The sequence below is a fragment of the Podarcis raffonei genome, chromosome 2 (assembly GCF_027172205.1).
Source record: "Podarcis raffonei isolate rPodRaf1 chromosome 2, rPodRaf1.pri, whole genome shotgun sequence".
NCBI classification, from domain to species: Eukaryota; Metazoa; Chordata; class Lepidosauria; order Squamata; family Lacertidae; genus Podarcis; species Podarcis raffonei.
Genome location: NC_070603.1, coordinates 24,494,504 through 24,507,980, shown reverse-complemented (window position 1 = coordinate 24,507,980; position 13,477 = coordinate 24,494,504). Strand labels below are relative to the sequence as shown.

The 13,477-nt window shown below is 41.8% G+C and overlaps 1 protein-coding gene and 1 long non-coding RNA gene across 6 annotated transcripts in view; one reads left to right on the top strand and one right to left on the bottom strand.

Annotated features, from left to right (window-relative positions):
* The window catches only part of LOC128407250 (uncharacterized), a 70,715-nt gene extending 61,965 nt beyond the window's left edge, over positions 1–8,750 (top strand). Inside the window, exon 3 of the long non-coding RNA XR_008328746.1 lies at positions 7,581–8,750. This is a non-coding gene — a long non-coding RNA (uncharacterized LOC128407250). The remainder of the gene's footprint in view (positions 1–7,580) is intronic.
* The window catches only part of CEP112 (centrosomal protein 112), a 217,310-nt gene that overhangs the window by 33,308 nt on the left and 170,525 nt on the right, over positions 1–13,477 (bottom strand). The window lies entirely within an intron of this gene.

Here is a 13,477-nt window from a genome sequence, read left to right as displayed (position 1 = left end):
GGGAATTTCAGCTCCCCTCACCCAAGTGCAGTTTTTTTTGTGAAAAGTGGGACTCTTCCCCTGTTTAGGTGAGCTGGGAATAGCACAGAAACAAATATTGCTGCCTTGGAAGGTCTATGTTGATTCCAAGTGCTGTGGAAAAATAGTAATGGTCAAACCCCTAAGCCTTCCTGAGCTGCAGTGAAAGAACTGTCTTGGAAGGTTTTTGCAAAAACGGTGGTATTTTATGTTGGGTAGTCTCCATATTTATTTTGACTGGTGATGGGGCAAATCTATACCCAGCATTCTTCTGCCCTATGCCTTCCTGTAAAATAATTCTCGCTCTGATTGCTCAATATCCCCCAATTAAATGTGGACCTGTTGATGATAGTACTAAAACAAGACAAGGAAAAGTTGACAGCAAACTTTGATAACCGCTGGTGTATTCTGTACATACCACCAAGTTATAACTTCTTAATCATTTGGTAAAATATTATCTGTTATTGTAAAGCAGATACTTCAGGTGATTTCGGCTGAAAATGGGATCATGGGATCCATGAGAGGTCCTCTCCTTATCCCTCTTAAACTGCAGAATTGTAGGTGTTTTTTTTAAAGAAATGTTAATAACACAATACCCTTTTTCTTTTTGTACAAGGAAAACAAAACAAAAGTGTATGCGGTTAACTTAAGGCACATGTTTGCTGTGCACATATGGAAAAATTCTTTTCTGGTGGGAACTTTTGCAGTTGTTGCAAAATACCAATATATCTAAGAAGCTCTCTCTTTGATGTTGAATTATTGCTCCGCTACTCATTGGGCTACTTGTCCAATACAAACTCCAGTATTGAAGTCTCTATTTCTTTATTCTGAAAACAAAAAATAGGGGCTGGAGATAAACTGAAATTGACCCTAATGTCTGCAAGGGTGGAAAGTTGTATTTTGTACTACACCCACTACTGAAATATATTGGAGAGTTTTTGTATTGCATATACACAATCTCTCCAGGACACTGAAAAATCCTAGTGAGGATTTACACCACCACATAAAGGAACAACCTCTGCTTCTTAATGCAACAGCATTTCTCAAACTCACTGTAGATTTAGCCCACGGTGTTGAATAAGTTGTGAGATCAATCCCTGGCAGGATACTGACATGCTAAGAACCTTACAATGTGGGAAAGTGGTGAAAAGAATCCGTTCCCGAGCAAGAACTATCAAGCAACAAACCTGTGTCTGGTTTGACACACCTTATACTGGTCTGGTTCACACATAACAAGAAACCACTGTTCAAAGTAAACGATTGTTCTAATTAAACATGAGCACTTTGTTTCCTCCCCTGGTCTTGACTTAGATGCCAAGGTTTGTTTGTGGCTTACCAGTTGTGGTTTGTTTGGAGAGAACAAACCATGGTCTTGGGTTCACACCTTACAATAGGCCAGACTCTGGCTTGTTTTAGGCATGTTCCCTCTGCTGCATGGCTCTATCAGGAGCCAGGGAGGAGCAAAGTACCTGTGCATGTTAAAGCAAAGTTTATTTTAAATGATGCATTAACACTGCATGCAAACTGGACCACTATTAATTTGCCCATTACATTCATGTAAACTAGTTGTACAGTGCCGTAGAGACAGTATTGCTGTGTAAATTATGGGTAAAGTAGAAAAAAATACAATTGATAACACAAATTGTTATTGTTTAGTTTGATTCCCTGTTCTTAAAAATTTTCTCAAATACTGTTTTTCATCTAGGAACCCAGGCAGCTATAAGCTCAAGAAGTTCTTTAAAGACTCTTAACATTTTCTTATGTTTCATCCTTTTCTCCAACTCATATTTTTCAGCACTGTTCAAAAAGTTTTTCTGACTACTGGAACACAATGATTAAGAAAAATACTTAAACATATGCCTATGAACAGCCCCATTAAAATGAAACAAGAACGGTTTTATTCTTTGAAGTGTGATACCTTTGAATTCTTCACCTTACTCTGGAGCAAATTAAAATCTAAACAATGAAATCAGGTAGAATGATTCTTGGAATTACAAAATCAGAAATGAAAACAGTGCTTACAGTATTAATAGGTCCAGGTAACGTGTTAACATCACAATCTGTAAAGCATGCCAAACACAGGGGTTTCTTATGTGCCCCTCCAAGGCCCCCTGCCAAAACTACAGGAGTCTAACCATTTCTGAAGATCTGCTTAGGAGGGCAGCAGTTGTCCCCTTTTTAAGGAGCTGGGGCCTAAAGATTTCCTTTCCCTTTTTGTTTTGTGCCAGTCGTGTTGGCATTGCCAGGGGTGCCTACAGCTTCAGCTGATCAGATGGGCTTGCATTTACTAGCAGCGCCAAATTTAGGGTGGTGTGAGCAGTTCCTTCACATAGGGTGTCAAAATGGGGGGGGGGTGTGCGCAAAATTGAGGCGACCCATAACTGAGAATATCCATTTGAGGGCGCCAAACTTTGGCCTTGCACAGGGCACCATATTACGAAATATTACCAAAGTTCACCCCCAGTCACACAAAGTGCAAAATTGGGTTACCCATTAACAAATAGGATAGCAGGTTTCCCTACCCTTTCTGACATTGGGTCAGTTGGGTCAGGGGTTTTCTTCCCATATGGTTGAGTGTGAATTGATACTCCTGTCAGCATTTGAACTCAATCAATTCCACCATGAGCTCATGTTAAAAAAAATGGAAAAAAGTTATCTACTCCTAAGGGGAACATTTTGTTTTGCAGTAGAGCAACTATTGGGGAAATATTTTTCGTCCAAAGGCTATTTTTATATAGAGACTGTGCAAAAAAGCCTCTGAATCAACTGTTTGTTTCTGGCGGGAGTCCTGAGGACCTGATGGAGAGGCCTGCAGGGCCACATTTACTGTATTTTTCACTCCATAAGGCGCACTGGACCATAAGGCGCACCTTGTTTTTAGAGGGGGAAATCAAGGGGGAAAAAATCTTATTCCCCCCCCCCCCAGTCCCAAAGAGCAAAGAAGCCAAGACAGCGAGCGGGATGGATCCTGCTCGCTGTCTTGGCTTCCTCTTTAGCCGCGCACAACCTCTCCAGCCGGGGAGGCTGCGCGCGGCTAAAGAAGCCATAGCCGCGCGCAGCCTCTGCCGGCCGGAGGGGCTGCGCACGGCTATGGCAATACCCCTACCTCCCACAAAAGCCCACAGGAGCCGCGCACCCTTTAAGGAGCGCGTGGCTCCTGCGGGCTTTTCTATGTGGAGGGAGAAAGGACTGACTGGCTGCGTCAGTTCCTTCTGCCTCCTGGGGAAAAGCCCACAAGAGCCGTGCAGAGCTTGTGTGCGGCTCTTGGGGGCTTTTTCTGCCTGCCTCCCCTCTGCATTCACTCCATAAGATGCACACACATTTCCCCTTGCTTTTTAGGAGGGAAAAAGTGCGTCCTATGGAGTGAAAAATACAGTATCTACCGAAACTGAGCACCCACCCACCCCAACACTGATCTATTATATCATTCACTGAGAAGCCTTCCCACTGACATCAGAAGCCTTTTGGATTACTGTCAAGAGTGCTAGTGGGAGATCTCTCAAAGGTCAGAGATCACTGCATAAAACATTACCCTCTAGATAAATATTTAAAAGGCTAGAATATTAATATTGGTGTATTGCTAGAACAGTTGGTTAGGATATCTAATGCATTTTTGCTTCAGTTGGGCAAGAGGAAACAACTTAGATAAAAACTCATGTTTTTCAGAAAATAGATCTTCTAAACTCAAAGATACCAGAACAGCTTTAGCATACACTTGTGGAGGAAAAAGTTCAAAACTTCCAATTTAAAACTACTTATATTGAGAGGATTTAAAAGATTCTGTCTAACATTTAGCTGACGCATTGTCAAAAACATTATCACACCACTTTTTGAAGTTTCTTAGCTTCCCTCTAGTTATTAAAGCTTGAACTGCAGAGTTTGTTATCAGTCTCAAAGCATACATGTTAAGGTTGTTTTTCTCCCCTTTAAATACAGCCAGCCCTTTGGGTTTGATTTCAGAACTATGAAGCACACAGACACACACAAAAAAACAAATTAATCAGAGGGAGTGCCAGGTAAGAATTTAATGGCTTAATCCTCGGTCCAATCACATACAGCAAGACTTAAGAATCATTCAGTTGGCAAAGTCTTGAACTCACTCCCGACCCCTGCTGAATCCCAGCTTTCTCGGGGTAATAGGGAAAAGATGGAGGCAGGGTCCTCATCTGACTGCTATAAAATGTACCACTGGACCATTCCATCCTGCTTCCACAGTGAAAACGAACCTCAGATAATCTAACAGCAAGGAAAGTGAATTGACCTTTTTTGTCACAAAGAGGGCACAACAACCATGCTTAGCAGGGATGAGATTGTGATTGGATCCATGGAATTGTGGTGTATCAAACAGACCATTATGCTGATCGCAGAAAAGAGTATGAGAGATTGACCCATTAGGCTTCATAGAACTACTACTTGTTTGTTTGTTTTTAAATTTACTTTTATTAACAGATTGTAATGTGCAATATAGTTCATTTATGTAAATAACCCCAATATCATAAAACAAAAATGGCATTGGGTTGTATTCAAAGTAGCTTTAAGTAGCGTCTTCCACAAGCAAAACTACTTCCGCTTGCACAAGAAAACTTGCCCTCCTTCCTCCCCCTCCCCCCGCCAGACGCCGCTAAATCTGTTCTAGATTTCCCCCAACCTGCCAGCGCAGAACTGAGGATGGTGTGGGGGGAGGGGAGGAGAAGGGGGAATTCCCATTGCCCAAGCAGAAATCATTCCGCTTACGCAATTATTTAATTGAATACCACGCCCTATATTTGTTAGTGCTTTTATATCCTAGGTAAAGGTAAAGGTACCCCTGACCATTAGGTCCAGTCGTGGACGACTCTGGGGTTGCGGTGCTCATCTTGCTCTATAGGCCGAGGGAGCCAGCGTTTGTCCGCAGTCAGCTTCCGGGTCATGTGGCCAGCATGACTAAGCCACTTCTGGCGAACCAGAGCAGTGCACAGAAACACTGTTTACCGTCCCGCCAGAGCGGTACCTACTTGCACATGATGTGCTTTTGAACTGCTATGTGGGCAGGAGCTGGGACCGAACAACGGGAGCTCACCCCGTCATGGGGATTGAACCGCCGACCTTCTGATCAGCAAGCCCTAGGCTCTGTGGTTTAGACCACAGCGCCATCCTGCCCCACCTTAAAACACATGCCAGCATTCTTCATGTTTAGATAGCCTTGTCTAAACAAAAATATTTTAAGCAGGCACCGCTAAAGTGTGCAGTAAATGTGCCTTGCTGATGTCAATAGGCAGGGAGTTCCATAGTGTAGGTGGTTTCTTACATAATTACTTACAAGAGAAGAACAAGCATTATGTGGCATCTGTAACAGATCGAAGTAGTCGAGTGAACAAATAGGAGGTTAGGCGGTTGTGGAAGTAAACTGGTCCCAAGCGGCATCCCATAGTGTAACCGCTTGGGTGAAGATCTCTGCCTATCAACCAACCAAATTTATTATTTGGTATATTAAAACAAAGTGGACCATTATCACTGGCAGGAGGAAAAGGTCATCCCTCCCACAGCAGAATAAGCTGCGCTATCAGGTAACAATATTAATGCTCTGTGCATTCCATGTACACAAAAGAAAAAATAAGTTTCATAATGTCTTTTTACTTTCAAAACTGACATTAGGTCAACTGTATTAACTTTCAAGGCAACCTGTTGCTATTTGAACTGAGCAAAAGCTGGCTTGAATCAATATGGCCTGACAATTCAATCTGTGATGTGAAAAGCACCCAAAATCTTTTAAATATTATGTCTTTGAGCCAACAGTGCTTGGCAAGGGAGGACAGTCAAGTCACACAAAACTCTTCATCAAGCCTTTAAGATAAGGTAGTCCAATTGCAAAGGCAATTAAGAGTCAATAAAGAGGGTGAACTAAGAGTTTTTAAGTTTTCTTTTATTTTGTTTCAATATTTGACTGCGATTTAGCTAATTTACCTAAGAAAAACATATGAAAACTAATGTCTTCAGCAGCTGGTCAAAAAGATTATTAGAACTTAATCTTATTAGCCTGAGGGAAAATATGACTGCCTTTCCAAATATTTGCTATACAGTTCCATTAGTAGCATGTGAGTGTGTGTCTTTTTAAGACATACTAACTTCTACTGATTTCCAAGAAAGCTTGTTCCTCAAAGTCCCTGATCTAGTGAGTTACAGAAAGATATGGCAAAGATGCTTGTCAGCATAAATTATATGGAAAAGCATATCTACATTTCACATGCTCTTCTGGATTTTAAAGTATTTTTTATGTAAATGGAAAATTTACTGCAGCTTTCTTTTATACTCATATTCATTGTCAAGTTTTTGAAAGCCTTTCACAAAATGGTAAGAAGACTTGATTTTTTAAAATAAGCATGCTCATTTTACCAGATTTTAATTCCACTGCGTTGATTTGCATCACCGCTTCCTCTATCTATAGACTTTGGGGGCTGGTAGAGGAGGAATTTGCCTTACAAATAACAGTAGGTCTTTGATTTTTGTGAACATTTAAACTGAAAATTAGCACAGGTGAATTCCACATAAAGCCAAACAGCTATGTAAGGATGGATGAAAGTAGGGATTATATCTAAAACAAAATAATTGAACAGGGATTATATTTGAAACAAAGACCCCAAGGACAAGTAATAATATGTACTTTGCTGACCTAACAGAAATTGTTTGGACCCGTGCTGTTTTTCTAGAAAAAGAGGTGCCAAGACTCATCATGAAGTCCTCTCTTCTTCTCTTATACAGTGGTACCTCGGGTTAAGTACTTAATTCGTTCTTGAGGTCTATTCTTAACCTGAAGCTGTTCTTAACCTGAAGCACCACTTTAGCTAATGGGGCCTCCTGCTGCCGCCGCACCGCCGTAGCACGATTTCTGTTCTTATCCTGAGGCAAAGTTCTTGACCTGAAGCACTATTTCCGGGTTAGCAGAGTCCTGTAAGCTGAAGCGTATGTAACCTGAAGCGTATGAAACCCGAGGTACCACTGTAATGACAATGGTACCCACTGGGGAGGTGCCAGAACTGAGGTCTGGGGAGTTCCAGCTGAAAAAAAGCTGTGGTTTTCGACTTCCAGTTCATTGGAAACACCTCATTTAATCTAATACAAGCTCAACAACGTCGCAGAAAACAAACCTTTTTCACTCTTGGGAATATGGCAACCCTAGTATAGAAGTCGTAAAACTTTCAATGAAACCTGGCATAGGTGCCATCAGTTCTGATAATGTGGCATTTCTCATGGATTTCCGGAATCATAGTTCATTAAATCATTGCAGATGCGAGGTTGAAGTTTCAGAGATTTAGAATCTAACTACACGTGACACTAACTGCAATCACGTGGTGTCCACCCTTTGTTTAATTGCCAGTAAGGATATTCACTTGTCATAACTTTTCCGTAGTTTTTGAAATGACTGATGATGCTGCTTGATCTATTTTATTGTTATTGTATCATTAATAGTAAACCATCTTGAGATATTTCATAATAGGCAGTATATGAATATTTTAATATAATAATAATAATAATAATAATAATAATAATAATAATAATAATTTAAAAAATGAAATTCATTTCAGATTTATTATTCCAGCCAGAGAAAAGGAGAATTCAATCTGTTTTTGGCAGATCAGAACTCACTTCTCTAGGCTCCAAACATTTTCAAAGTGGAACCCAGCAATTTTGCCAGTTGTTTTTTTTTTTAATGTACTGTTACTACTCCCATTTCTCTATTTATTTCCTGTCAAAGCTGTTTAATCAAATACATCTACGAGCATATGCACCACAAATCCTTATGGTTACTGTCCTCAACATTCAACTACAACCATTTGAACTATACTGAGATCCTTAATTTGTTCAACTCTACTGAGATACTTAAAGCTGCAGTCTGAATATGGGAGGTGATAGTAGAACGAAGAGGAGCTGTAAAAAGAAAGTTAAAATCATCACATACTGACAAGCCATGCAGAGGACATAAGCAATTCTTCTGCAATAACCATTTTATGCCTAATAACCGTATTCTTAGGGAACAGAGATTTTACGAGTTTCTTGGCCTCTTTGGCAGAGAAAGAAAACATACTGAAACTAGTGGTGTTCAGTTCCATCCCTTCGTGACTACAATGTTCCTATACAGGTAGAAAGTATTCTGAAGGCCAGAGTGTTTGAACAGTACTTCATCAATTCAAAATGAGTTCATGCCAAGCTTGCTTGGCACATTTCTGGTAAGATGGGCCCCTTTAGTTTTCTCTTACTTTTTAATATATAATTTCAAATATTTTTGAGGTATGGATGACATTTTTAAAATGCAAAAGCATTAAAAAATAACAGAAAACAGAACAAGTTCCAGAGCACCACCGGTTTCCCATTTGTGCAGCTATATCTCAGCCTTCTCTCATTAGAAGCGCGCAGAAAAGTAGGGAGTTTCAGCCCTTTCAAAACCATCTCGCACATCTAATAAAATGCTGCCTTCTTACACAGCTGAGATACCAACAGCAGCGAAACCAAGGATACCACGGCGTAACAAGGCTTAGTACTATTTGTATTTTGAATGCTTGACTGAAAAAAGAAAACACGGGGAACTTCTCATTCAGCTGAGTTGGATGCAAAAGGCACTAATTTAAGAAGCAGAAGGCAAAACTGTAGCTGCAGAAAGCAATGAAGTTTTAGGTCTCTAAGTAAAACTGAGCTGGCAGCACCAAGCTCATGTGCACGCCAAACGCCAGCTGCAAACGAGGACTGTTGTAAACCACTCATGGGGACTGAGCAGAAAACAGTCAGAAGGGCATAAAAAAACGGAGTATTAAAAAAAAAAAAGGAAAGCAGCACTTCCACAAAGTATAGTGCATTAACCTTGACAACTCAAACCGCACTATAATCTCAAAACATCAATCACCTTTCGTTTCCCTCTACCCCCTTCCTAGTTTCCAGACTTTTCACCAAATTTGGTCAATTACCGTGTGGTATTTTAGAGGAGCTGAGGAAACACATAATATCAGCTGTGAGCCAAGCATGGTGGCTTGGTAGCAAGCAGTGGTGAAGGGTGTTACCAGGTATGCAGACAATTAGAACCTGCTGATACGGTTCAAATTATTGCATAGGCACCAGTAATTGCTGTTTTTACTCAGGGGAATTGCAAGGACATGAATTACATTAACTTTAGAAAGGAAAACATAAGGAACCTAAATATAGCCCTATAAGGAGAGACCTACATTTTTACTAAAGCTAGAGAAAATGAGCATGTTCTCCAGCATCTCCAAAAACAGTCTCCTGAAGATGGAAGGACTCCCAGTCTGTAGAAAGAGCATCAGGTATGAAGGATTTGGCAATGCAAATTTTTATTGATACAGGTCCAATCTGTTTCTCTCTTTTTTCTGTTGTTGCTTTTTTAAAGCACCAAGCAAACTTGCTTTTTCATCTCCCTTCCCCTAGCCCCACTATATATCTTTTAGATATAGGAGGCCAACTCCTGTGTCAGATTATGCCTCAAGCGATGTGGCATGCACAGCTTTCCGGAAACACAGATGTGAGAGAAGTAATATCTTCTTGAGGACTCAGATGGGCAGAGTCAGCAGTAGGGACCCAATGAGGCCGGGTTGGGAAGTGTATCAGATGAAGCCTATGACAGTTGCGTGGGAAAAGCAAGGAATTTCTGTGCTTGAGGAACCAGGCATGTGTTGTTGACTGCTGCACCACGTCCTGTCCCTTAGTGGTTTTTTTAGTCTCCAAAGATAGGGAATACAGATGTTATGGCAAGGCTGGTAACTATCAAGGAATCTGTAAAAATGATTTCAATCCATCTCCTTAGTTTTCTTCAGACAGTGCATTAGCAAGGGTGGTGGGTACTATCTTGCAGAACTGGCTTTAAAATGGAGTTATGCTAAGAGTACAAAAGGCAGAGTAGTTAATACTTAGGCAAGCATAGCACCCCAAGGTTTTTCTGAGCTCATCCGCATGGTAAAACAGAACACTTCTTTCTCTTCCTGGTTGGGCACACTATGAAAACCTACATGCTTCCAGAACCACAATAATGGATTTCATAGTTAATTGGCCAAAGGCTAGCTAAGAAAATGCAGTTGGGGAGATTTAGTGCAATATATAAAATGCCATATTGCTTTGTTATGAAATCAGGAGACTATGAATGTCTCAACAGGCTAGGTTCAGTTTACTAACAATGGAAGCACATGCATGTTCTTTTGCTCTTTAAATTTCACCCTCACCCTCAGCCTGAAATAGAGAATTTCCCCACAAAAACATAAGAACATCACTGGGCCTTCCGAGATCAGATCAAGGTCCTTGTTGTCCAGCATCCCAGAGAGGACAGATAGATGCCTTTGGAAACCCACAAACAGGGAAATTGAGGCAATAGTCCTCAGGTGCTGTTTCTTTCTTCCCAAAATTGGCATTCAGTTGGATCTTGACTCCGAACTTGGCTTCTATTAAGCCAACATGGCTAATATCCTTTGACTGACTGACTGACTGACTGACTGATCTATCCTATGTGAATATGTCTAAGGAGTAGGGCTCCCTTAGGAATCTAAGAAGCTACTTGGCAGGGGCATTAAGCAAAGCACCTTTACAGACTGATATAGAAGCCTGCTTCCTAAGCTATCTGAAGTGGATGGGTCAGTTCTAATAACTTGAACATTGACATCTTCTGTCACACCTTCCAACCAAACACCCTCCATGTTTTTTCTCACAGGTTTTGGCTTGTCCACCTTTCTTGAAAATATCAGGTGTAGTTTAATATTTCATTTGAAAATGCAAATGCCTATAACTTTCTATTAATATGTCAAACTCTGAAAACTAGGTGCAAATAGCTTTACTGCACAGCAATAAAATTTGTAGGCTTACAGACATTTGCTTTGAAAATGCCAAATGCTCCCACAGCCTTTTGGTGGTGAATATAAAAGTTGGTTCATATTGTATTTCCACCTACACTGCTGGAAGAGCCTCCAAGTCAATGCTGTTCCAGAAGAGAAAAGGAAAAAGGCAGAATTCCAGAAAGTCTCTGGAAGCAGAACAAAGCCTGACAATTGGAAAGCCTACACAGGCTTTTGTACAGGCTATTTCGTTGATACTTGGTTGGAAGAGGTGGAATCCTGGCTTTTTAAACTGCCTTTTTTGTGATGCCCCAGATTTTTGAGGCTAGGATCATTCTGAATGATGCTTGATTCTTAGGAGCCCACTATTAAATTCATTCTAAAAGCTGCCTTCTCCATAACACATTTAAAGTTGTTTCATGTATTACTTTCTGTCCCTGGGAACCCATTTCATAATTTCATCTTACTTGTCTAAAAAGAAAACTAGAACAGTAAACAACTATTGGGTGAACTGTTGCATTATTTTGGGAATGTACCATGTTGGACAAAATGCAACATTTCCCAAAAGTACTGTTGAATGAAAAATGGCACCTGACGTTATTTAAAAATTAACTTCAATTTAAAATTCTTTCGCAATAAACTTCAACATATAGACCAGTCTGTTTACGTCAGTAATTTGCAACATTTCTATTTTCAGGGAAACCTTTCCACAACAGGTACACAATATTCCCGGTCACATTTGAAGGTAGGCACAGTTCATTCCTAGACTTGCATTTTTCCCTGGACTGTGTTGCTTGAATGGCAAGTGTGACATAAAGGTAAAGGGACCCCTGACCATTAGGTCCAGTCGTGGTTGACTCTGGGGTTGCAGCACTCATCTCACTTTATTGGCCGAGGGAGCCGGCATACAGCTTCCAGGTCATGTGGCCAGCATGACTAAGCCACTTCTGGCGAACCAGAGCAGCACACGGAAACACCGTTTACCTTCCCGCTGGAGCGGTACCTATTTATCTACTTGCACTTTGAGGTGCTTTCGAACTGCTAGGTTGGCAGGAGCTGGGACCGAGCAACAAGAGCTCACTCCGTTGCGGGGATTCGAACCGCTGACCTTCTGATTGGCAAGTCCTAGGCTCTGTGGTTTAACCCACAGCGCCACCCATAACATGCACTGTCTTCTGGGTGCACATTACGGGGGAAGGAAAAATCAGAAATGAAGAAACAAGATGCCTTTCAGTAAATGGCGTTCACCTTTACAGATGCCTTGATTGCAACTGATGGGAGTCTGCCATGACCCCTGAAATGTTGTGGAGAGGCTGGTCAGAGCAGGACGAAGGGTGGGAGGAGTTGCCTACTGACAAACCTGGGAAGCAGAGGATGGGTAATGTCCCTGCCTCAAAACACAGCAGAGTCACCCTGAGGGACATTACTAATGAGAACTTGGATCCCAGAGAGGGTTCCCATGGCAGATCCAGCCTGTCCCCTCTCATATCAGCCAGATGCTGTGTGCCCAGTTGGCCCCAGTTCCTGTGCCCTCCTTGCCTCCTGTACCAGCACCATCTCTGGTGCCACCAGAGCCTGCCTCTAGCCAATCCTCTCAGGAGAAGTCCACTCCGTGTGGCTTGGAGCTGCTGCTAACAGTTCCTCAGTTGCCTAGGCCATGGAGATGCCAGGCCCAGCACAAGCTTGGGACCATCTCTCCGGAAGGAATTCCCATTTGCTAGCCCAGTCCAAAGGAACATCCTACTTGCTGTGCTGAAGTTATACCCTTACAATGTTATTCCCCTGTAACAAGAGCCAACGGGGCGTATTGTTCATTGCATCAGTGTCTTAGCTTATTTAGCCATGAACTAATGCTGTGCCTTTGAACCCTATGTACCACAACTGATTTGAGCATTAAAGTTTTTGGTGGAAAATGTAATATGAGTTCAAGTTCTACAAGATCTATGGGGTAGATATTGTTTTATTTTGTTTATTTAAAAGCATTTCTAAAACACTTAATATTTAAGCATCTCTAAGCAGTATACAGAGGGACGCGGGTGGCGCTGTGGGTTAAACCACAGAGCTTAGGACTTGCTGATTAGAAGGTCGGCGCTTTGAATCCCCGCGACGGGGTGAGCTCCCGTTGCTCAATCCCTGCTCCTGCCAACCTAGCAGTTCGAAAGAACCTCAAAGTGCAAGTAGATAAATAGGTACCGCTCCGGTGGGAAGGTAAACGGCGTTTCCGTGCGCTGCTCTGGTTTGTCAGAAGCGGCTTAGTCATGCTGGCCACATGACCCAGAAACTGTACGCTAGCTCCCTCGGCCAGTAAAGCGAGATGAGCGCTGCAACCCCAGAGTCGGCCACGACTGGACCTAATTGTCAGGGGTCCCTTTACCTTTACCTTTAAGCAGTATACAAAAAAGATCATGTAAAAACATGTCCAACATCCTGGACACACTGCAAAATGATATTGATTACAGCATCAAGGATCAGGAGACTGTGGTTTCAGGCGGGTCTTAATAGTGCTAGATCAAGCACTAGGCATGAGGCTTTGCTGAACAGAAATGGTTTGTCTAGATTCCACATGGCTGCTTTGTAGCATCTGTCTGCTTTCCAGCTTGAGGTAGCAGAACAAACAAGTCTGCAGAGAAAGGTCATGGAGCGTGTTTGAGACAATG